This window comes from Hylobates moloch, unplaced genomic scaffold (genome assembly GCF_009828535.3).
Source record: "Hylobates moloch isolate HMO894 unplaced genomic scaffold, HMol_V3 SCAFFOLD_3, whole genome shotgun sequence".
Classification (NCBI taxonomy): Eukaryota; Metazoa; Chordata; class Mammalia; order Primates; family Hylobatidae; genus Hylobates; species Hylobates moloch.
In genome coordinates this window covers 35,829,480-35,853,131 of record NW_026652278.1, presented here as the reverse complement: position 1 = coordinate 35,853,131, position 23,652 = coordinate 35,829,480, and the positions used below count along the sequence as shown (strand labels likewise).

General features: G+C 50.4%; 1 long non-coding RNA gene across 1 annotated transcript; it reads right to left on the bottom strand.

The window, feature by feature from the left end:
• Window positions 1–14,818: 14,818 nt before the first annotated feature.
• LOC131383036 (uncharacterized) lies at window positions 14,819–16,039 on the bottom strand. Its single transcript, XR_009212737.1, has 2 exons — window positions 15,931–16,039; window positions 14,819–14,974 (listed from the first exon to the last, which is right to left on the bottom strand). It is a non-coding gene; the product is annotated as an uncharacterized LOC131383036 (long non-coding RNA).
• Window positions 16,040–23,652: the final 7,613 nt, after the last annotated feature.

The window sequence follows — 23,652 nt, the reverse complement described above, 5'->3', positions numbered from 1 at the left end:
TGAGTCAGATAGGATGCAGGTAACAGAAGACCCCATGGACAGTGGCTTAAACCACAATGACACTGAATTATCACAGAAGTCTGATCCAGAGTTGATGAGCAGATAAAAAATGTTGAAAGGATCCATGCTCTTTCCATCTCTCTGCTTAGTTGTCCTCACTGTGTTTGCTTTTCTTCGGTTTGTTACTTTTTTTTTTTTTTTTGAGATCGAGTTTTGCTCTTGTTACCCAGGTTGGAGTGCAATGGCACGATCTCTGCTCACTGCAACCTCCACCTCCCAGGTTCAAGCGATTCTTCTGCCTCAGCCTCCTGAGTAGCTGGGACCACAGACGTACACCACCACACCCAGCTAATTTTTGTATTTTTAGTAGAGACGGGGTTTTGCCATGTTGGCCAGGCTGGTCTTGAACTTCTGAGCTCAGGTGATCCGCCCGCCTCGGCCTCCCAAAGTGCTGGGATTACGGGCATGAGCCACAGTGCCTGGACAAGCTTGTTACCTTTTGATGGCAAGATGGCTGCCACAGCTTCAGCCATCATACCCTCACTCAACCACATTCAAGGCAAGATGGAGGAGAAAGGGACAGTTTCTTCCATTAAATGTCTATCTCTTTTATCAGGAAGCAAGAAGCCCTCCCTCAGATTTGTCTTTATTTTTCGTTGGCTGGAACTGTATCTTGATGGCAAGGGAAAATGGAAAAGTAAGAATCGGGGAAAAGCAAATGAGATTACTTTGTTTGTTTAGCCCAGTCATGATTCATCTTCTGAGGCTAGAACAAATATCAGAGTCTGTAGCAATAAAGAGAAGGCAGTAACTTTAGGGTAGGCACTAACGGTGCCCACCAGTCTTTCTAATTTCCCGTGTCACCCTCAATTTCTCAGGCCCACCCCTGGCCTGCCTGAAGAGCCTCAGGATAATGCCCCCTTCTTTGTCAGACCCTCTTTGTAGCTATTGAGGCCCTCTTCGTACTTTGTTTTGAAATCTGTCATAGGGAAGGCATGTCCTCTTTTGTCAAATCTCACAGAATTGCGTTCTGTGCCAGTCTGTAGGTTACAAATGACTGAGCTAGAGACAGCTCTCACCCCGGCACGTCTCAAAGACTGCTGTCTCCGCGAACAGAGATTGTTCTGAAGAAAAGGCTGACCATTAGCCCCCCGCCATAAAATTATTCCCCAAATCAAGTTTGGGTAAAATGACTATCCCTAGTAATTGGCCATTGTTATAGACAATTCTGCGCATTCGCATTGCTTTCGAATGCAGGGTGGCCTAGGAGGGGCATGCTTTCTTCTGCAGGTAGAAGGAAGGGCACAGACTTGGGAGCCCAGGTTTGAGTCCTAGCAGTGACAGTGTGACCTGCGGCAAGTCCTTGAACTTCTCTGGGCCCCTATTTATGTCCTTCTAAATAGGAGACATGATTGCTGCTTCAGGGTTGCTGTGAGGATGGACTGCGGCTTTATGGGAGAAGGCTGGAGGACTCTAAATGTGGTGTTACCTCCTGCCTTCAAGGATTCTACTGTGAGCAGATTTTCAGTTATGTATTTGCACTTGAACTTGGCCACCTGCTGGCTGGCTCACTTGGTTAGAAATCAGGACCGTGGCTTATTTGGGAGCAAGGTTCTTATACCTCATTGGCCTTTGTGCCTCTCTTTAAACTTCCCCAAGGAGCAGGCAAGCAGGTCTCCAGCTTCTTGGGTTTGTAGGTATATGTGGGGAGCTTTTCTCTTCCTTTTGTCCATTGCTATTTTCTTTTCTTTTATTATTGAGGTAAAATTTACATACAGTAAAGTCCACAAATTCTTTTTTTTATTTTCAGATGGAGTCTCTCTCTGTCACCTAGGCTGAAGTGCAGTGGTGTGATCTCAGCTCACTGCAACCTCCGCCTCCCGGGTTCAAGCAATTCTCCTGCCTCAGCCTCCTGAGTAGCAGGGATTACAGGCATGTGCCACCATGCCTGGCTAATTTCTGTATTTTTAGTAGAGATTGGGTTTCACCATGTTGGCCAGGCTGGTCTCAAACTCCTGACCTCAATTGATCCACCCACCTCAGCCTCCCAAAGTGCTGGGATTACAGGCATGAGCCACTGTGCCCAGCCAAGTCCACCAGTCTTTACATGTGCTGTATAGTTGGTGTATTTTTTCTATGTTTGTACATCAGTGCAAGCACCGCTCTAATCAGGATATGGACTGTTTCCATCACTCCAGAAGATTCCCCATTCCCCCCGCCACCGCCCCCTCCCCGCCCCACCGTTTTCCCCATCAACCCAGCTTGTGCTCACGTCACGCAGCAGCTGCTGCTGAACTTCACATGGGGTGGGTATTATACACCATGTGCTTTACATTGTTCCCTCAGGACCTTCACGTCTTTTTCTGATCAGTTTTAAGCAGCATCTCAGCCCTTCTTCTGATGGGCTGGGCTCCTCCCTTCTGGCACATCACTGGTGACTGTCTACTGTCATCTCCTGACATGGCAGAAGCCTCAGATGTGCCTCCCTTGGCAGGGTGTATCCTGGGATATTCCTGCGGGCACCGAGACCAGGCCTTTGCTCTCAGGGGCGGTTCTGTGGCTTTGCTGGCTCTTGCATTGCAGGGCTTGGAGGAGCTGCGAATGGGCCAGGGCTGGGGTGTCCTGGGCAAAGGTTTCTGAGAAGTGGCCTGAAGTCAGGCCAAGCTGGGGGGGCTTTAGAGAGGGAGTGGATAAAGCTACAGACCCAAGAGAGGTCTGCAGGATGGGGGGTGCTCACAGAACACCCATAATGTTAGAAGTGGCGGTTAAGTATGGGGTGGTGAATTAGGCATTAGCTTGGCCCTCTACTGAGAGTGACGGAGGACAGACCCCACCCCTGCTGACAAGGCTGACCTTAGGTGTGGTATGGTGGGAAGTCACCCTTCCCTGCAAAAATATCCCTTTCGCCTGCCTGCCAACACCATGTGTTCACTCACTTGTTCATGTCAGGGGTATTTCCTGGGACCCCGGGGATGCAGGCAATGTGCTAACGCCAACTGTGTGAGGATGCCCACAGGCAGGGCCTCTCATCCTGTGGGCCCACTTCCTAGACAGGCTGCTAACGGGTGGCCCACAGGCCAGATTGGGACCTTGGATGTGCTTGCTTTGGCTCCCATAGTTTAAAAACCTGGAGATTGCCTATAAAAACTAGATTCCTGACTTCTCTTGACAAATCAGGAGATCTGGCAACCCCAGCCTGCTACACAGCAGCAGGTAGCAGTGGGCATGGCACGCTTTCTCCAGTTTGCTACAGTACCTACCATCCTTCTGGCTTTATACCTGCTGGCCTAGGTATGTACATTTCTGCTACTACAGAAATGTAGATATCTCTGCTAATTTGAATGGATGGGAAGAGTTGGTGAAGGCCTCACAGGGGAGGCAGTGAGGCTTGGTCACCGGTTGGAGGGTGCCTGTCCAAACCTGCTCAGGCTCTTCCTTCTGAGGGTGATGCTCTTCTTGGCAGACGCTCTCTGGAGAGGATGATAGTGTGGGGGAGGGGGATGGGCAGGAGAGCAAGATGCTGAGATATTATCCCACCAAGGCCCAGGGTAGTGGTTCTCAAAGTATGAACTACCTGGATCAGGATCACCTGGGGGTGCTGGTTCAAAATGCAGCCCCACTGCAGCAGAGCCTGGAGGGAAGGTCCCCAGGTGATGCCCTGCTCACTCAAGTATGAGAAGAGGAGGCTAGGGCTTAGCGGGCCATGGGTCTGACACAAACCGTGTTTTCTAGGGCAAGACTGGGGACCCAACTCCTCCTTCTAGTCCCCTGATGGAGCCTTGTTTTGGACACCCTGCTTTCGGGCACAGCTGGGGCCCCCACCAAGCTGAGGGCATGAGAATCATCTTCTCCAGCCTTCTGGCCTCTGCACCTGGAGGAAAGGTCATGCCTGGTTTTGCCAAGTCTTGTCATTTTCCAGAATCTTTGAACTGCCACCCAGGCGGTGGGCCAGCTCTGGGGAATGGGATGGTGGCTGGCTGGCTGGTAAGGGACACCTTGTCTCCTCTTCCCTTTGATGGGTGTGCCTGTCTCTCAGCCAGGTGGCCTGACAGTTGCTGGGCTCTGGCCAGGGGGCTGGAATCATGGCCCTTTGTAGGTAAGGAGGGGCAGGGGTAGGGAGGCACCCTTGTGGTGGCCAGGGCGTGCGTAAGGAGGCGCTTATGCTCAGGTTCTTGAAGTGGCCCAGCAAGGGAGTGTTTCCTTAATAATGAGGTTCCTGGGGAGCAAAATATGGGAAGCCCTCATTCTCAGGGTGGCGAAGGGCCCACTCCCCACCCATCCCTGCCAGAACTTGAGAATGCGGGCTCCCTAAATGCCCCACTCGCCCACACTTGTCTGGTCCTGCATCCTGGTTACTGCACTCAGGGAGCCCGAGGGATGTGCTGGATTGCAGGCAAAAGAGAGGGTGGGGCAGGCAGAGCGTTCGGGACCTCTCACACCAGACCACGGCTTCTCAACCCTGGCTGCACACAGGAAGCCCCCAGGAAGCTTTCACATTTCCTGATGCCAGGACCCCATCCCCAGAGATTTGGATTTAATGAATTTGGGGTACAGCCAATGTTGGGGTTTTTAAAACTCCCCAGGGGATTCTAATGTGCAGTAAAGTTTGAAAACCTCTGATCTAGATGGAGCAGGGAGGGTGTTGTTTATGGGTTTTCCTTCTATCTGTTTTAGTTGTGAGCAACAGACCGACAAGCAGGACACAGACTTCTAAGGGTAACGAGGTTTTTTTCTTTCCTTTGAGACGGTGTCTCACTCATTCCGATTGTACAGTGGCATAGTCTTGGCCCACTGCAACCTCCATCTCCCAGGTTCAAGTGTTTCTCCTGCCTCAGCCTTTCGAGTAGCTGGGATTACAGGCGCTCACCACCACGTCTGGCTAATTTTTGTATTTTTAGTAGAGACGGGGTTTCACCATGTTGGCCAGGCTGGTCTCGAACTCCTGAGCTCAGGTGATCTGCCCGCCTTGACCTCCCAAAATGCTGGGATTACAGGAGTGAGCCACTGTGCCCGGCCTGGGTAACACTTTTTCTGGTAACACCAATAGCTGTATGCTGTTGTCAACATTCAACAAGGTGAATGGAGTATGAGGAGGACGGAAAGAAGCCTAAGATTCAAGCTCCCAGTCTGTGCCACATGCATCATGTTTGCCACTTAACGGTCAGTCCTGGGAGTTTACAGATGAGGAGCTTGAGTCTTGGCCGGGCTAAGGACTTTGCCTGCGCCTCATAGCTGTGGAATAGTACAGCCTTAAATGAAATTGGTGTGTGACAAGGTGCTGGTAGGAATGAAAGTTCTTCCTGTTGCTTTCAGATTGATTTTCTAAACAAAGTATTTCTGGGGTCAGCTGGTGGAGGAGCAGGCTTGGGAAAGAACTGGGCCCCAACTCCTCTCTGCCTGCAAGACAGAGGGTGGGGAGGAGCTGAAGGCTATTTTAGGCCCCGTCCCCCATCAGATTCTGTCGGAATCTGGCCTCAGCCAGCTGTCCCAAGTGATTTTAAGGAAAAATACCTCTCCCTCTGCTTAAAGCCAAATAGATCCCTGAACCTAAAGTGAGTTGACTAGTGTGATAAAAACAGGGCCTCCTCCTTGCCTCCAAATTCACACACACACACGCACACACACACACGTATGCACACATACACACACTCAGAGTTACCGCAATTCCACCAATTAGGTGATTAGATTTAGCCAGAAAATACTCATGGGAGGGTAAGTGGGAAGACAATTCCATCTGTTACAGCATATTATAGGTTACAGAGTACTTTTGTGGGGGGCCGATCCCACATTATCAGCAGACCTATGCATCCTGCTAGATAGCAAACACCATGGGGAATGTGCCACAGAGGCTTCTGAAGATGCAAAGAGAACATTTAAGGTGAGGCTTGGAAGATGCTGAAAGTTGCTCTTTAATGGGTAACTTTATGCAAAAGAATTGTCCCACTGGCTTCCAAAGCAGTAACAATGCTGTGAGCAGCTTTTTGCTGTGTTGACAAAAGTCCACTTTCTCCTGCTGAGAGAGGTTTCTGCATTCTCAGTTGGTTCCTGCAGGAGCAGTGGGCCAGAGAAGACAGCACCAGGGCTGGTTGGATTCCTGCTTGTCCACTTATGGGCTCCCTCACCTTGGGTGAGGGGATTAGCCTCTGAGTCCTGGTTTCCTCCTATGCATGTTGGGGGCTTCTGCTTCTGGCCAAGACAGGATAGCAGGGACTGGATTTGCACTCCTGCCTGAAACAATTTTTAAAAAACAGACAGAACATATGAAATAATGGTTTTCAAGACACTAGACACTAGGCTATAAGATTCAGGGGTCCCAGAGAGCTCTGTGGTTGTCTCTGCTTACTGCCTAGAGAGTGTTTTCCTGCTACGACCCAGAGAGGGGGAACTCGGGCCAGGAGGGGAGAAATGGAAGTAACTTCTGTAAGGTTCTTATACTCGATGTGAAGTGGCACAACCTCACTTGAAGGTAAATTGTGAAAAGGTCAAGATTGGTACTATAAATACTAAAGCAACTGCTAAAGTAGCAGAGTTACAGCTGCTAAGCCAACAAAGAAGATAAAATGGAATCATCAAAAATAGTCCAAAAGAAGGCAGAAAAGGGGAAAAAAACAGATGGAACAAATAAAAAACAAATAGCAAAACGATAGACTGAGACACAACTATATCAATAATCACATTAAATGTCAATGGTCTGAACACCATTTAGAGATTGTCAGGTAAAAGAGCAAGAGTTAATTCCATGCTGCCTACAAGAAACCCACTGTAAATGTAAGGACACAAATATATTCAACGTACAAAGATGGTTAGCATATACCATGCTAACACTAATCAAAAGAAAGCTGGAATGGCTATGTTAATATAAGACAAAGTAGGTTTCAGAACAGACACTACCTGGTAGGTCTATATCTATATATTTATATCGAATCCATGTTTATAATATATGGAACAATGATCCTTGCCTCACTGGGTTTTGGTGAGAACCGAGTGAGGTAATACCTGGCAAAGTGCTCCACAGACTATAAAACATGATACAGGTGTAATTGGGCCTTAACGATTAGAAGCAGGACCATCTGAACGCTTATAAAGAGTCAAGGAGCTGGGTTTGAACTGTTGGGTTCTTGAGAAAAAAAAAAAGAAATCCCAGATAGCAGCTCTGAGGCGGGCAGCGTAGGGCTGGCTGGAGGAGCTAGGGCCCAGAAATGTCAGTGCCGTGGTGCCTCAGCCGGTGCTTCTGAGGCCTGGCAAGTTTACCAGCATCCACCGTAGCAAGGGGGCTTCCCTGAGCAGCAGGAGGAGACATGAGACCAGAGCACACCTGAATCCATAACCCCAGAAGCTTTGGTAATCCTAGTAGATGTTTGGCTAAAAAGAAGAGTAAGATGTTCAGGAATTACTGTGCTGAATCTTTTCTGAGCATTTTCTCCTTCGTTGGTCTTATTTGGTTAGGACTGATACCATCATCTCCATTTGACAGTTGGGGATATGGAAGCTGAGCATGACAGAGCCATTTAGGAGAGACCCTCAGATCTGTAACCTGCCCTTGCTCTGTTAAAAAAAGTCTGGAAGTCTGGGCCACAGGTACGGACAAAGTTGTCTTTGAGTGGATGGATAAAGAATGTATTATAATTTTCTTTTTGTTATCTGCATATACAAATTCTTTGTAAAATGAATATGAATTGCTTTTATAATAAGAAAAAAAAGTAGGGAAGAATTGAGGGCCTGCAGGCTTGGTGCCCAGCTTGTACCTTAATTTAGCACTAACTTCATTCCTTCTCGTTGCATAATGAGTTGTTTATGTGTTTGCCTCCCTTGAGGGCGGACAGGCTTATTCATCTCCTTGCCCTCCCAACTCCTTCCCTGCTCAGGGCTGAGCCCCATGCCAGGCACACAGAAGGATTGCTGAACAAGCAAGTAGCCCCTGCAGGGTTGTGGTGGAGGCTGCAGAGGAAAGGGTGGGTCCCAAAGACCCCCATATGCCCTCAGCTCAGGCTCACAAAGGAGAGTGCATAGCCAGGGGAGTCCAGGCCCCCAGGACCAGGCTCCCAGTGGTCACACTCTCTGCAGGGACACTGGGCCCAGCCTCTGTGGGAAGCTGGGTGTGAGTGCAGATGCAGTTATTCATGGCAGCCCTGGCCAGGGTACCCATGGCAGGCGGCATCCAGCTGAGGAAGTAATTAGAGCACTGCCAGGAGCAGGAAAGGGGGGCGGGAGGCTTGGAGGCTTGGGCTCCCTTTCCAGAGAGATAGAAATAGCTGGGCTCCTGGCGGAGGCGGAGAGCAGTACACACAGGAATGGAGGTGTGAGCAACCAGCGCCTGGCACACAGGGTGGGGGCTGTCTTCGTGGGCTTGTCCTGTCATTCCTGTTTGGGAGGGGAAGGGAAAGGGGCATGTGGTCTGTGGCCCGGAGGGGCCCTGTCCGAGGCCCTTCCTTTCCTTCCTGGGGCCTCTCCATCTGTCCCCCAAGCCTGGCCTGCCAGGGCTCATGGGGGGCATAGCAACAGCCCCATAGCCCTGGCCTCAGCTTCCTGCCTCTAGCTTTCCATGAGAAGCAGGCTATGAAGGGGTGGGGTGGGGTTCCAGAGCTCAGGATCATTCTAGCATTTCTAGGGGATAGTCCCTGGTGGTGCTGGGCAGCTCCGTGCGTGACTCATCTGAAAACACTTTATAAATAACCTGGCAGAGGGACGTGGGCTGTCCACCCCCGTACCCGCCACACTCTGTGAGCAGGTGGCAGCACCGAGGTCCTGAGGGCTTTTGAGATGTCCAGCGCAGGGTTCTGGTCAGAAGCCAGGCCCAGGGGGATGCCGGGAGGGAGTGTTGTCCACCTCTGGTGAATGGCGCTGCAGGGGTTCTGGGCACCACGGAGTCCTCCTCTCAGCTGTGATGTTGTCAGCGCCACAACCTTCGATGGGAGCATCGGCGATTTCTGGCTGGGCAAACTGAGCCACTATGGACTAAAGTTGCTGGGAAACCTGGGATGAGTCACTTCCCTTCTCTGGGAACCCTCATTGGTAAAATGAAAATGTTGAACTAGGTGAGTACTAAGGTATATTTTTTATTCTCCTTGGTGGGTACAGGTTGGTGTTCCTAAATTAGATACCACAAATATTTACTGAGCCCTCATGTCCCTGCACTGTGCTAGGCAGCTCTATGCAATTATTTAAAAATTTTTTTTTTTTTTTTTAGATATGGTCTTGCTCTGTTGCCAAGGCTGGAGTGCAGTGGTGCGATCTTGGCTTGCTGCAGCCTCAACCTCCCAGGCTCAAGCAATCCTTCCATCTCAGCCCCCCGAGTAGCTGGGACTACAGGTGCACACCACTACAGCCATCTAATTTTAAAAGTTTTTGTAGAGATGTGGTCTCCCTGTGTTGCCTAGGCTGGTCTGAAACTCCTGGCCTCAAGAAATTCTCCCTCCTCAGCCTCCTAAAGTGCTGGGATTATAGGTGAGAGCCACTGCACCTGGCCTTTTTTCTTTTCTTTTTTTCTTGAGACAGAGTCTTGCTCTGTTGCCCAAGCTGGAGTGCAGTGGCACGATCTCGGCTCACTGCAACCTCTGCCTCCCGGGTTCAAGTGATTCTCCTGCCTCAGCCTCCCAAGTAGCTGGCATTACAGTCGCACGCCACCACATTTGGCTAATTTTTGTATTTTTTTTTTTTTTTTTTTTAGTAAAAATAGGGCTTTGCCATGTTGGCCATGCTGGTCTCAAATTCCTGACCTCAAGTGATGTGCCCACCTCGGCCTCCCAAAGTGCTAGGATTACAGGTGTGAGCCACCATGCCCGGCCTCAAATATTTTTTAATAAGGCTCATCTGCTGCTAGTTAGTGTATTGGGTAGGGGCCCATGCCGGTCAGGCCACATTGGGGTCTCAGGCCAGGGCAACAGCTGTATACGTGTCAGTCATCTGAAGGATTAGCAAGGGAGTGTGGCCACGGCTCAGGCAAAGGGAGAAAACACCTGACACTGAGATGGAAGGTCACGGTGGGCTCTGATGCTTGTCTGAATTTCCCTCACCAGCCACATTCACTAGATGGGCCCTGGGACTCGCTCAAGGTCCCATAGCTGGAAGTGATGGGGGTCCTGGGAGGACCCAGGTGTTCTGATTTCAAGCCCAGTTTCTTGGGAGGAAGGCTCATTGTTTCTATATTCTCTATTTGGAAATATCTCAAGTAGACACGATGGCACCAGGAGCCAGAGGCCACTGGGCAGAGAAGGCAGGGTCCTGCGTGTTCCTGATCAGGCCTGCTCTGGTCTCAGGCTGGGGAGGACACTGTGTCCTGGTGCTCGGCAGTGTCTGGCGCAGATGGGCGTGTGTGGGTGGGGCAGGAGGAGCAGTTACCCGTAAATGGAGCCTGGACAAGGAGAGTCTCTCCCTTGTCAGGCCTAAGGGGACACCAGGACCCTCCAGGGCAGGAACAGTATCTGGGAGGCCAGGGGTTGGGGACAGGCTGCAATAGGGTCTGATTTTGTTCCTGAGGAAGAAGAGACATTTGACTCGTCAGCCACAGAAGGCAGATGAGGATTCTGGACGCAGATTTCAGCATGGCACAGCCTGTGTACTCACTGCTGGGGCACTGCCACCTGTGAGGTGATGAGCTCCCAGTCCCCTGATGAGTGGCCTTCTGTGAGGGTGTGGAGGAGGGGACTCCATGAGGGAAGGGCTGGATTAGGCTGGTGGTCCCCAACATGGCAGCACATCAGAATCCCTGGAGGATTTTGCTTATGGTACAGATCCCCGAGTCGCCCCCTGAGCCCCCACTGGATAGGACTCCCCAGGGGTGAGCTGCACAACCTCCACGTCAGGCCTCCAGAGGCTGGGGCTCCATTTATCCCAGCCTCCCTAACCCACCCCTGAGATACGCTGTTGAGGTTTCAAGCACAGTGCAGCTGCAGATGTAGTAGCAGTCCATAGACAGAGAACAAACAGCAACCTCAGGAGACTGCGGATTCAGAGCTTAGTCAGTGGATTTGGTGGCTGCACACAACCTGGACAATGGCTTCCCTGCAGGCCACTCAAGAGACTGATGTCAGGTGTCATGCCTTTGGGGATTAAGATGCTGAAAGGGTTTTGATATCTTTCAAGGGAAACAGAGCTACAGGGCCCTCAACAAGCTGCTCTGCTCCTGTGGTCAGTCCAGTTCAACAGTAGTCTCTGGCTGGGTGTGGTGGCTCACACCTGTAATCCCAACACTTTGGGAGGCTGAGGCCGGAGGATTGCTTGAGGCCAGGAGTTTAAGACCAGCCTGGCCAACATGGCAAAACACCTTCTCTACTAAAAATACAAAAATTAGCAGGGCGTGGTGGCGCACACTCGTAATCCCAGCTACATGGGTGGCTGAGGAGCGAGAATTGCTTGAACCCAAGAGGCAGAGGTTGCAGTGAGCCGAGATTGTGCCACTGCATTCCAGCCTGCATGACAGAGCCAGAGTCCATCTGGAGAAAAAAGAAACAAAAAACAAAAAACAAAAAACAAACGTGGCCCCTGATGAGGGGGAGCCTGGTGCAGTAGGAAGAGTGCGGCCAGGGGCAAGTCCAAAGCCTCCTCCTGTCTCGCTGTGTGACTTTGAGCTAGTGTCTTACCCCCTCTGGGCCTCTCACTTGTAAAGTGAGGGAGTTGGACCTTCAAATCCTCCCTGACCTGGCATGTTACAATACCTTGAGTGACCAGGATCTGGGGTGTTTGCCTAGTGGCTGGCATCAAATGTTGTTCTGACCTGTTCCTTGCTGTGGCGTCTCCCCTCCTTAGTAACTTGTTTCCCACTGTCTGCTGGAAGTGTGGCTGTCCTGGCTAATCAGGCAGGAAGACCTGGTAGCAATGGAGGCAGGGCAGTTGCTGGGCGGGAAGGAGTGAGCACGTGGACCTGCCAGGCAGTGGGGCTGGCCAGGGGCAGGGTTCCAGGGACCAGGGCAGGAGAAACTGCCAGGAAACTATAGGCTCTGCCTCAGAGAGAGGACTGGGGCCAGAAGTGGGGGATTCTGGCTTAGTACACCAGCCCTTGAGGCGCATGAGGCCTCCCGAGAGCACGGTGGACAAGTGTAATGTACAGGATACTCCTGGGGTTAGGGACGGGACAGGCAAGGAGACATTAATGCCACATCTTGAGGGCACATTCAGGGCCTGGTATTGCATTTGTGCAATTTCCAGATTTCACAAAACTCATGGGAGCGGATATCACTTGCCTCATTTATAGACAAAGATAGGAAGGCCCATGTTAAATGATTTGCTCATGGCCACACAGCCAGTGAGAGGCAGAACGGGACCTGAACTCAGGTCTGGCTGATTCTAAAATGCACAGGGCTCCCTCTGCATCGTGCATCTCCTCCTCTGCTACAAGCATCATTCTTCTAAAGCTCAATGGCACCCATCAGCCCAAGGCTCTGCATGTATCTGTCCAAGGTCAGGGGTACGTGCACAGAAATGGACATGCATGAAGGAAAGTGTGATTCAGAATTTAATTGCAACAGAGAAATTTAAAATCACCTAGGCCAACAGAATGTTAGCAGGAGTTGAGCCTGAGACCTGTCAGGTTGCAAAACTGATTGTTGGGGAAACTGAGGTTGATGAGCTCCAGCCCCTGGCCATGCGCTCATGTGGTATGTGGGAGGCCGGCTGCGGGGTAGTTGCAATGCCTCGAATTTCTGGGGAGGTGGCCATGAGCTGCTGTGCTGGAGACAATCAGGGAGGGGTCCCCCAAAGGGGCAAAGTTTGAGTTGTCTCTCAAAAGATGGGTTGAAATTCACGTGGCAGTTAGGTATGGGAGAAAAGAGTTCTAGGCAGCTGGAACAGCATATGAAAAAAATCAGAGGCCTGGAAGGATGCGTGGAGTTGGGGAAACTGGGAGTAGCTCCCTGGGGTGGAAGGCTGGGTGCAGGTGAGAAGGGAGGTGTGGGAGACGAGGCTGGGCAGAGGAGCCAGAGCAGTGGGCTGGATTATGGAGAGGGTGTATCTGTGTGACCTTCTGACTTTGGCCAAGCCTCAGTTTCCTCAGCTATAAAATGGGAGAAATAAGGCCCTCTGTCTGTACAGGTTGCTGTGAGATGTAAACTAGATAGTAACAGTGAAGTGGGTGGCAGTGAGCCTGGTGCAGGGGCAGTAACTGGCTGTTGCTGCTGTAGTTGGTGATGGTGATGGTGATGGTGGTAATAATAACTGGGCTTCCCAGTTTTCTTTCATCTGTTCTCAACACAGTAGTAAGAGTAGTTCTGTTAAGACATATGGCAGATAATATTCTTCCTTTGCTTACAAGCCTCCAGGGACTCCCCTTTCATGCAAGGGAAAAGCCACAATCCTTATGACAGTCTTCAGGCCCTGCCTGACTTGATTTGCCCCTTAGCATACTCCCTGTGTTCCCATGCTGCTCCTTTCCTGTCACTCTGCTGTAGCTGCTGGCCTCTTCGCCATGCCTGGAACTTGCCAGAGTACTTCTGCCTCAGGGCCTTTGCACTTGCTGCTCCTGCACCTGGAATGCTCCTCCCCAGGTGTCCACATGGCTTGCCCTGTCTAGCCTCCTTCAGGTCTTCAATCGCATGTCACTTTTTTTTTTTTTTTCAGACAAGGTCCTGTTCTGTCACCCAGGCTAAAGTGCAATGGTACAGTAATGGCTCACTGCAGCCTCAACCTCCTGGGCTCAAGCGATCCTCCAGTGTTGGCTTCTTGAGTAGCTGGGACCACAGGTATGTGCCACCATGCCCAGCTAGTCTTTTAAAATTTTTTGTAGACATAGGGTCTCACCATGTTGCCTAGGCTGGTTTCAAACTCCTGGGCTCAAGCAATCCTCCTGCCTTGTCCCCCCAAAATGTTGGGATTACACGTGTGAGCTACCATGCCCGGCCACGTCACCTCTTTAGTGAGGTCTTTGGTTGTGCTGCCTAAAATTGCAAAGTGCCCCCTGGCCCTTGCCACCACCCCGCCCCCCTCCCCATCTTTTCTCCCTCCTCTATATCCCTTCTAAGTGTTGATCGCCTTCTAGTTTATTATGTATTTGTGTTGCATTGCTTGTCCCTCCCATTAGAACATAATGAGAGCAGGGCCTTTTGCCTGTCTTTTGCCCCATGGTATCTCCAGCGTCTAGCTCAGAATTGGTACTCAGTAATATGTTATTATTTTTTATATGATCTCTGGAGGATAGGTTGGGCCAGCCCCCCCTGCTGGTGTGGCTGGGACATGACCAGGGTCCTCTAAGCTTGCTGTGCTTCTTCGGAAAGTCGTTTCCTGCATCCCTCCCGTCTCTTCCACAGGAGCCCAGGAGCTGCAGGATTCCTGCTGACAGCCTCTCCCACCCGCAGGCACCCCGCTGATTTCAAAATGCAGCCCCTCTGCTGGCTCTGGGCTCCCTCCCTGCCAGAAGCTCAGTGAGCATCGCGGGAGGACGGCTGGCAGCCTGTGTGCCATCTCATTCCGGAGGAATTTCCCCAGTTCCCAAAGCAGTCCAGTGCCTGGGGGCCCCGGAGCCTGGGTGGCCTGATTTAGATCCTGGGAGCAGGGCCCCAGCTGCAGTCTTCCCTAGCCAGCCGAAACTCCTTCTGCCAGACAGGCGCCTTCTCTCTAAAGGCTCTCTGGCCTTGTGCATTTCTGCCCCAGGACGCTGTTCTTTCTAGATCACTGGGCTGCACCCAAGTGTTGGAGTAAGGTACCGCAGTCACTCAGTCACTCTGCTGCACCAAGCTCCACTTTCTTTAGGCACGCCTCCTGCAGCACCTGCAGGTGTCTCTCAGACCCCCTTCCCTCCCAATAGTCCCAGCCTCATCCCCTGTCAAATCTTGTTGGCCCATGTCCCCTTTGCTTATTGCCTGGCCTGTTGGAGTGACTGACAGTCCGATACCTTCTCCATTTATTGTGTCCCTCTGAGACCTTCAGGAGACAGCAATGCTTTCATTCAGAGGAGTGGCAAATGGAAGTGCAGGCTGGCAGTGGTGGGATTTTGGAATAGGCTGGGCTCCAGTCTCTGGATTCCCACTAGAGGAGTGGAGACTCCCTGGAAAGAGGACAAGATCAGGTATCAGATAAGCCGGAGTTGGAATCCTGACTTTCCTACTTGGATGTGTCCTCTTGGGCAAGTTCCTTGCCCATCTGTAGAATGGGTGTAGCAGAGGTACCACTCCTCCCAGGATGGCTGGGGGGACTAAGTGAAATGATGGATATGAGGCCCTTGGCTTGGGGCCTGGCACAGAGTAAGGGTCAACAAATGGGAGTGGTTTCCTGCTGCACCAGGATGTGGGTCAGGTCTTCTCCTGCCGAGTGCTGAGCCATCAGTGGTACCTAGCTATCCCAGGGCTATCTGAAGCAATGCAGGAGCCAGCTGGTCCCCTGGAACCTGCCCTGAGCATGGGCGAAGGCTCCTCCTCCTGGGATCCAGCATCTCTCTGGCTGTGGCTCTCCATGCAGAACCTGTTTCTCCCACCTTGCTCTTTCTGTCTGGGCAGTCAGGGCTGATGAAGCTGGCCACCCTGGAGCCATAGGGAAGTCTCTGCCTGCTGTGTTCGGTAGATCCTCTGACACTCGGTGACTTCAATTTCACAGACCTCTGGAGGATCCTGATTTCCTGCTCTCGTTTGTAAAGGGACTCAAATGAGGGACAGAAACCCAGACACACATGAACAGCTGGAACGCAGGAGAATTTGCACATCTCAGGGTGTCAGGCCTGGGAGAGCCCTGAGGGTCATGAGGCCCACCTGCCTCTGTCAATGATGGAGAGCTTGAGGTCCAGAGAGGGCCTGTTACCTCTCACAGGTCACACAGCTTGTAAAGGACTGAGCTAGGGTTCAAACCTGGATTTCCTGACTCCCCATCCAGTGCTCTCTCCACTGCACCCCACCAGCCTGAACAGTGTGCTGGGGACCCCACAGGGAACCCCACTTTCATTTCCTGCCTCCATATCTTGACCCACTTCCCTATACTGGATCAGGTAGAAAGTCACAGGGAGCAACTCACAGCGCGGGGATTGGTGAGAATCAGGATGGTCTCTAATTCCAAATGGGCCGGTTACAAGAACTCGCTGACTGCCTCCTCTCCACGCCTCTGTCCGTGCTTTTTCTGTAGTCTGGACTGCTCTCCTCCCAACTCTGCTGGTCAAAATAGCCTTCTCACACCTCCCAGCTCCCACCCCTCCCAGGTCCCACCCCTCCCAGGTCCCACCCCTCCCAGGTCCCACACCTCCCAGGTCCCACACCTCCTGGATCCCACCCCTCCCACGTCCCACCCCTCCCAGATCCCACACCTCCCTAGAAGCTTTGTGCAGAAAAGGAAGGACTGTGCACTGTTGCTTTGTGCCCCATATAGCACTTTGTTTATGCTGCTTTTATCACATGGTTTCTTATGTTTTCATTGTCAGCTGAAGGGAATGCCCCTTTCCTGCTTTCATTCTAAGACATTTGGGAGCCAAGTCAGTTTCAGAGGCTACAAGACAGGGAGCCAGGAATCACCTGTGTCCCGACCAGAGCACTCAGGGGGAGGAGCTTCTTTGCTGCTGAGGCTTGGCTGGCCTGGCTTCCTCCCACCTGGCCAGACTCTCATCTTCCCTCAGTTTGTGGGAAGTGAGTCCATTCATCTCTGAAATATTCTTAACAGGCATTTATAAACTAGACATCAGGTCCTTCTGTAAACCTGTTCTGGCACAGATGCTTACAAAAAAACACTCATCTCTCCAGTAGGGTCCTGAGGCCATATGGCCTTGTGCCCACAGTGCCAGTAAAAGGCTGGAGTTTGGTTGGTTTCCCCTGCCTAGAAAATAAAGGAAAGGAAGATGTGGCACCTGCCTAACCAGCCTCTCCTGCTGAGGGTTTCCAGTTCTCAGAAATCTCACATTGTTATGAGCTATGATGTCTGAACTGGGGCCTGCTATCACCTGCACCTCCCAAGCAGCTCCTACAGGAAGTTAGACCTCAGAGCCAATCAAAGCCTTGGGATTCCAGGGATCTGCCTGTATCCTCCTTCTATCGTGGACCAGAGATCCTAGCAAAATCCAGTGAGTGGCTCCACGCAGATTTTGTAGCTGACACTTAATGCCTTCTTCCTGTAAACCCGGCACTGTGACACAAGCTTATACGTTATCACATTTAATCATCCCGATAGCCTTATAGCACAGGTAGTATTGTCACCATGTCATAGATGCAGAAATTGAGGCCCTGGGATGTTGAGCCATGTGCCCAAGGTCACACACAGCTAGAAGGCTGCCAGCTGGGACTGGAATCCAGCTCTTGCTGACCAGAAAGGCTGTGCAAATGACCATTGCACCACCCTGCCATCAGATCACCTCTGCCCCTAACACCTGATCCCAGCTTTCTAGAATAAGGCCAGTGTACTCGTAGAGTCTCCAGGCTTGACTTAACATTGGCTTAAATGCCATCAGGGTGGAACTCCACTCCTTCCATTAGGAAACTGCTGTCCAACCTCAGAGCTTTCGCTGGGAGAAAATGGTTCCTGCCACTAGGCCTAAAATTCCCAGGGATTCATCTCATACCATTTTGCATAATTATACCCTCTCATGTTATCCCCAATACTTCCCCTCCCTCAAAGGCCTCCACACCCCTTGGAGCCTTGTATGCAATTATCCTATTTTGCTTAACTTGGCAGAGCCCAGAGTGTGGGTCTTTTCATCTGTTATAATTATTCCATTTCCCTTGTTCCTGCATTGTTTCAGATATTTCATCTCTGAACACCCTCCAATTGCAGGGTACCCTCTGGAACAGTGGTTGCCAAGAGCCCAATGCTGCACTCAGGAAAGATCTCATTAGGAGCAGATGGAGGGAGGGAACATCCCCACTGGGCAGGGGTTGCCCAAGCTGCCAGTAACAATGCCATCTGGAGGGTCTTACTTCCTCCCTTCCTGGGCATCCAGGGCTGCCCAGACGCTAGTCTGAAGGCAGAAGGGGCTTACCAATTGCTTTCCTGGGCACGGAGGGTATAGATAGACCCCTCTCTGAGCAGGGACATGGGTCTGAGTCTGTCTACATGTCTCTCGTCTCAGCCTTCTTTCACTACTCTAGTTCAGCTGTTCGTTTATTTAACAAACATTTGTCAAAGACCTGCCATATGCCAGACCTAGAGCTGGGCAGTGGGGATGCCATGGTAAATAGAGGCATGCATTCCCTGCCCTCAGGAGACATATGTTCCAGTGCATGGGAAAGACAGTAAGCAATCAAAGCAGCTGATGCATATGGACAGTTGAGGCACAAGGAGAGCAAATGGCAGAGTCCAGGGAAGGAGAGTAATAAGGGGTCCTGCTGAAGTGGGGTGGTCAAGAGGGGCCTCTGAGCAGGTGGCATTGAAGCTGAGACTGAAGATGGGAAAGACCCTGCTAGGGAAAGATGTGGGAGGTCGGTTTCTGGAAGAGGTGACAGGATGTGCAAAGCCCTGGGCAGGAAAGGCTTGGCTGAGTGGAAGGATGGATGGAAGGGCAGTGGGCACGAGCTGAGGCTGGAGGGCTGGCAGCCCAGACTGGGAGGAGGTTACGTATGATTGCAAGTAGCTGCCTCTCCCACTCACTTGCTGTACGGCATAAGCAAGTCACTAACTTAGGTCTTCTCTTTGGTAAAATGGAGAAGGAAGGTCAGGCGTGGTGGCTCATGCCTATAATCTCAGCAATTTGGGAGGCCGGGGCAGGAGGATCACTTGAGGCCAGGAGTTTAAGACTAGCCTGAGCAACATAGCAAGAACCTGTCTCTATGGAAAATAAAAAAAATTAGCTGGGTGCAGTGATGTGAGCCTGTAGTCCAAGGTACTCAGGAGGCTGAAGTGGGAGGATCACTTGAGCCTGGGAGTTCCAGGGTGTAGTAAGCTACGATGTGCACTCCAGCCTGGGTGACAGTGTGAGACCCTATCTCTTAAAAAGAAATGGAGATGGTAATTCCTCCTTCCTAAATGTGTCAGGAGGCTTCAATGGGAAGCCAGGCTATTCCAGGCCCAGGGCAAGCCCTGCATGCAGGGAGCAATTCTTTTCTTTTTCACCCCTAGTTCCTTAAGGAAAAACATCCTAATGTCTCAGCTGTCTCTCTCCATCCCACTCCTGTCCACCGTCCTTCCCGTCCCAAATGTGAGGTTCTCCCCATTCTAAGTGACACCCAGACAGAACTGGCCAGACTTTAGCCATACCACATCCAGTTATCTCAACTCCATGTTGTCTGAGCTCTGCCGGTCCCAGATGGTGACGCAAAGGGCAGGGCTTCTACCCCCACGGTGGGCTCGCATGTGCGCCTTCATCTCACTTGCATTCTCTCTCCTTTTTAATCTTCAAATTGTTTTAATTAGTTATTCAGTGGGCATGAAAGAATATCTCTGGCATCTGTGTAAAGCATAATGAGAACACAGCGAATACCTGTGTACCCACGCTCAGTTTAAGGAGAGCGTTTCTTTCCTATTTGGATTTCTGCGTCTGCGTCTCCCCAAGTTTGCCTAGAGCTAATCGCTTTCTTGAATTTTGTGTTTATCTTTTTATTTCTTTTCTTTATAGTTTTGCACTTATGTTTATATACCCAAGTAACATATTGTTTTAGTTTCTGCATGCTTTGGAACTTTATGTAAATATAAACGCAACCACACTGTATGTGTCTTTCCTTTGCCTTTTTTGTTCAACCTGGTTTTTCTGATATCCGTGTTGTAACTTTTTTGTTGTTGTTGAGATGGAATTTCGCTCTTGTCCCCCAGGTTGGAGTGCAATGGCTCGATCTTGGCTCGCTTGCATCTTCCTGGTTCAAGCAATTCTCCTGCTTCAGCCTCCTGAGTAGCTGGGATTAAAGGCACCTGCCACCACGCCCGGCTAATTTTTGTATTTTTAGTAGAGATGTGGTTTCACCATGTTGGTCAGGATTGTCTCAAACTCCTGACCGCAAGTGATCTGCCTGCCTTGGCCTCCCAAACTGCTGGGATTACAGGCATGAGCCATTGCGCCCGGCCGGTTACTGTTACATAGTTATTCTATTGTGGGAGTAGATCATGATTTAATTATTCATTTTCTGACCTAAGGATGTTTCGGCTTGTTTTCAGGTTTTTTTCTTTCACAATGCTACTGAGAACATTTCGGTTCGTAGCTGGACCCACAGATGCAATGGTGTTGATCTAGGAGTGGAATTGCTGGGTTATGGAGTAAGGCTAAATTGTTTTCCAAAGCGGCTGTACCTGTTGATACTCCCATCGGCAGTATAGAAGTATTCCTGTTGATCCACAGCCTTCCCAGCCCATGCTTGGTGTCTTTTTAAGTTTTGTTGATTTAGAGGGTGGAATCTCATTGTGGTCCCCCTCAATGTTCCAGTGTATTCTTCAAAGCAGCCATTTTTTGTCTTTGCCAAAGTTAAGGTTACTCTCTCCTCTTCAGAGTCTGTTTCCAGGCCCACCCTCTACCCTTCTTGGTTATGGCAGAAAAGGATGCAGCCTTCCTTCTCTCTCAAGCCTGGGCTCTTTTCTCTCTAATGTAGGAGCCTACTTCTCCCCTTCATCCCCATCATCTCCAGTGTCCCCATATTTATGATTTCCAGATTTCATAAATGAGTAGTGTGGTAGGTAGTGTTGGTCACATATCCAATCTCTGGCTATGTTCAACCTCTTCTTCCTTGCCTTCCTCTTCCTACAGAGTCTGAAAATGCTGGATAGCCTCCTGGCTGCCCTTGCAACTAGATGTGTCCATGGGACCCCGTTCTGGTCAATACGATACAGGGGCATGTTTACTGGGAGGCTTCTGAGAAAGATTTATCTCCCTGAAAAATGGAAGTAGGTTCTCCCTCCTTCTGCCTGCCATGGATGTTTATATATGAGAACATGATGTTTGGAGCTGCAGCAGCCACCTTGCAACTCTGGGCAGTAAGTCTGAGGACAAGAAGCCAATGTGCTCAGGATGTGGAGAAAGGATGAAAAAGGCCTGTATTCTTAGGGACACTGGGGGGGCCAGTGAGCTCATTCTGGAGCTGCCAACCTATAGACTGCTTGTTATGTTAATCAGATGTCTTTATTGCTCAAATGATGTTCATAGGATAATCTATTTGCAGCCCCAAAATCCTGACTCTGGCCTCTGTAGCGATTTCTCTGTCTTGCTTTTTCTGTCATCCTGTTCACTGACTCTTTTTGTACTCCAAATCTCACTCTCTAAAGACTCAGTAATGTAATTCCTGCCAATCCAGTTCCTCCTGAACTTTCTATAATACCTGACACTGTTCATCCACCTTCTGGAGGGCTTTTCCCTCCTGGGCTTCTGTGATGCTCCAGGGTCCAGGATCTCCAGCTGCCATCGTCTCTTCTCTCCATGAGCTACTTTTGCTGAACATCTGCTACAGACCAGGAGCTGAACATGGTTCTTTCCAGAGGCCACTTTATTCCCTACAAAACTCCTGTGACTTTGGTATTATAATTTCCACTTCACAGATGTGGAGCCTAAGCTCAGAGATGGTAATTAACTCATCCACAGTGATGGAGTTAGTAAGTGACACAGCTGGGATTTGAACTGAGGTACCTTCAACTTCAATTACACCATCTTGCCCAAGGCTAGACAGCCAGTGTCTTTCTCATAGCTCTTTTTAACCCTCTCCTGAGGTCAAATGACACATTCTTATTGTATTAGGCAATTCTTGCATAGTTATAATAAAATACCTGAGACACGGCCTGGCACAGTGACTTGTGCCTGTAATCTCAGTACTTTTGGAAGCCAAGGAGGGCAGATTGCCTGAGTCCAGTAGTTCAAGACCAGCCTGGGCAACATGGTGAAACCCTGTCTCTACAAAAAATACAAAAATTAGGCAGGCTGGTGGCTTGTGCCTGTGGTCCCAGTTATTCAGTAGACTGAAGTGGGAGGATCATTTGATCCTGGGAGGTTGAGGCTGCAATGAACCATGATAGCACCACTGCACTCTAGCCTGGGTGACAGAATGAGACCCTGTCTTAAAAAAATACCTGAGACTGGGTAATTTATAAAGAAAAGAGGTTTAATTGGCTCACAGTTCTTCAGGCTTTACAGGAAGCACGGTGCTAGCATCTGCTCGGCTTCTGGTGAAGCCTCAGGGAGGTTTCAATCATGGTGGAAGGCAAAAGGGGAACAGGAATGTCACATGGGTGCCATACACCTTTAGATAGACAGGTCTTGTGAGAACTCACTCACTATTGTGAGGACAGCATCAAGAGGATGATGCCAAACCATTCATGGAAATCCACCCCAATGGTCGAGTCACCCCCCACCAGGCCGCACCTCCAATACTGGAGATTACAATTCAGCATGAGATTTGGGTGGGGACAAATATACAAATGATGTCACTCATTGCATCAATTCTAGAGAGGCCTCCCAAGTTTTTCCCACAGTCTTTTTTTTTTTTTTTTTTTTTTTTTTGAGACAGAGTCTCGCTCTGTGGCCCAGGCTGGAGTGCAGTGGCATGATCTTGGCTCACTTCAAGCTCCGCCTCCCAGGTTCACGCCATTCTCCTGCCTCAGCCTCCTGAGTAGCTGGGACTACAGGTGCCCGCCACCACGCCTGGCTAAGTTTTTCTATTTTTTAGTAGAGACGGGGTTTCACCATGTTAGTCAGGATGGTCTCGATCTCCTGACCTCGTGATCCGCCCGCCTCGGCCTCCCAAAGTGCTGGGATTACAGGCGTGAGCCACTGCGCCCGGCCCCCATAGTCTTACACGATCCCTTCAGTCCTGAAAAACCACGAATGCTTCTCCTCTCCCCTTACATCTGCCATGTGTAATTCTCACCTGGTCTGCCTTTGTGGTTTCTGACCACAGCATCTTCCACCCATGGAGATGGATGGGTCGTCCTTCATTCTTTTGTCCACCCTTTCATTCTCCATCTCATATACTCAGTCAGAAGCAGCAGCCCTGGGTGACCCCACTGAAAATGTTTCTCGCATCTGTCCCTTTGTCCTCACTCCTAGGCCATGCCCCATGCCCCACCACCTGGTCCTTCCCCTTCTCATCCACCCCCAAGACTGCTTCCAGATGGATGGTTCCAATACATTGCTTTCCTGATGTCCTCACATGTTCCCATTGCATATATGGCCCAGTCCTGGCTTTCATGTCCCTTCATAATCTGGCTCTGTCCTTGGTTCTTGACAGAGTAGTTCAAATCCGCCAGCATGGGCTGCTGTTTCCAGACATACCTTCCTCTTTCTTAACTTCCAGCTGCTCACTCTCCACCCCCACACTGTCTGGCATCTGCCTCCCCTAAGCATAAAACATCTCATCTTTCAGTACCCATCTCTAGTCCTATGGGTGAGAGGAAGACTTCTGTTACTAGACTGCTGGGATCTCTCCCAGCTCAGCTTTCCTATAACTCTTGCTTTCTCTACAGGTCCCTGGGGCACCTGTTAGATGCTCACTGTGTCATGGTGTCTAAGCCAGATTTCTCAGACAAGACCATAAAGTTCTTTAAGATTGGAGCCATGCCTATCCCTATCTCAATCTTGGGGAACTGAATGGAGATGTTCCCTTTCCTGTAAGTCAACTCACCTGCCTGTATAAATATTAACTGAGCATCTACTATGTTCCAGGTTCTATTCTAGGTACCGGGAATGCAGTTGAGGAGACAAAGTTCCTGGCTTCAGGAGTTGATGGTGTGATAGGGAAGACAAACAAATAAATTGTAGAAAGTATGACTTATTATGGGGAAAGTATAGGGTGCTCGTAATAGGGGTGCACATGACAAAGGCCAAAGTGACAGGAAAGCCTTCATCCCAAG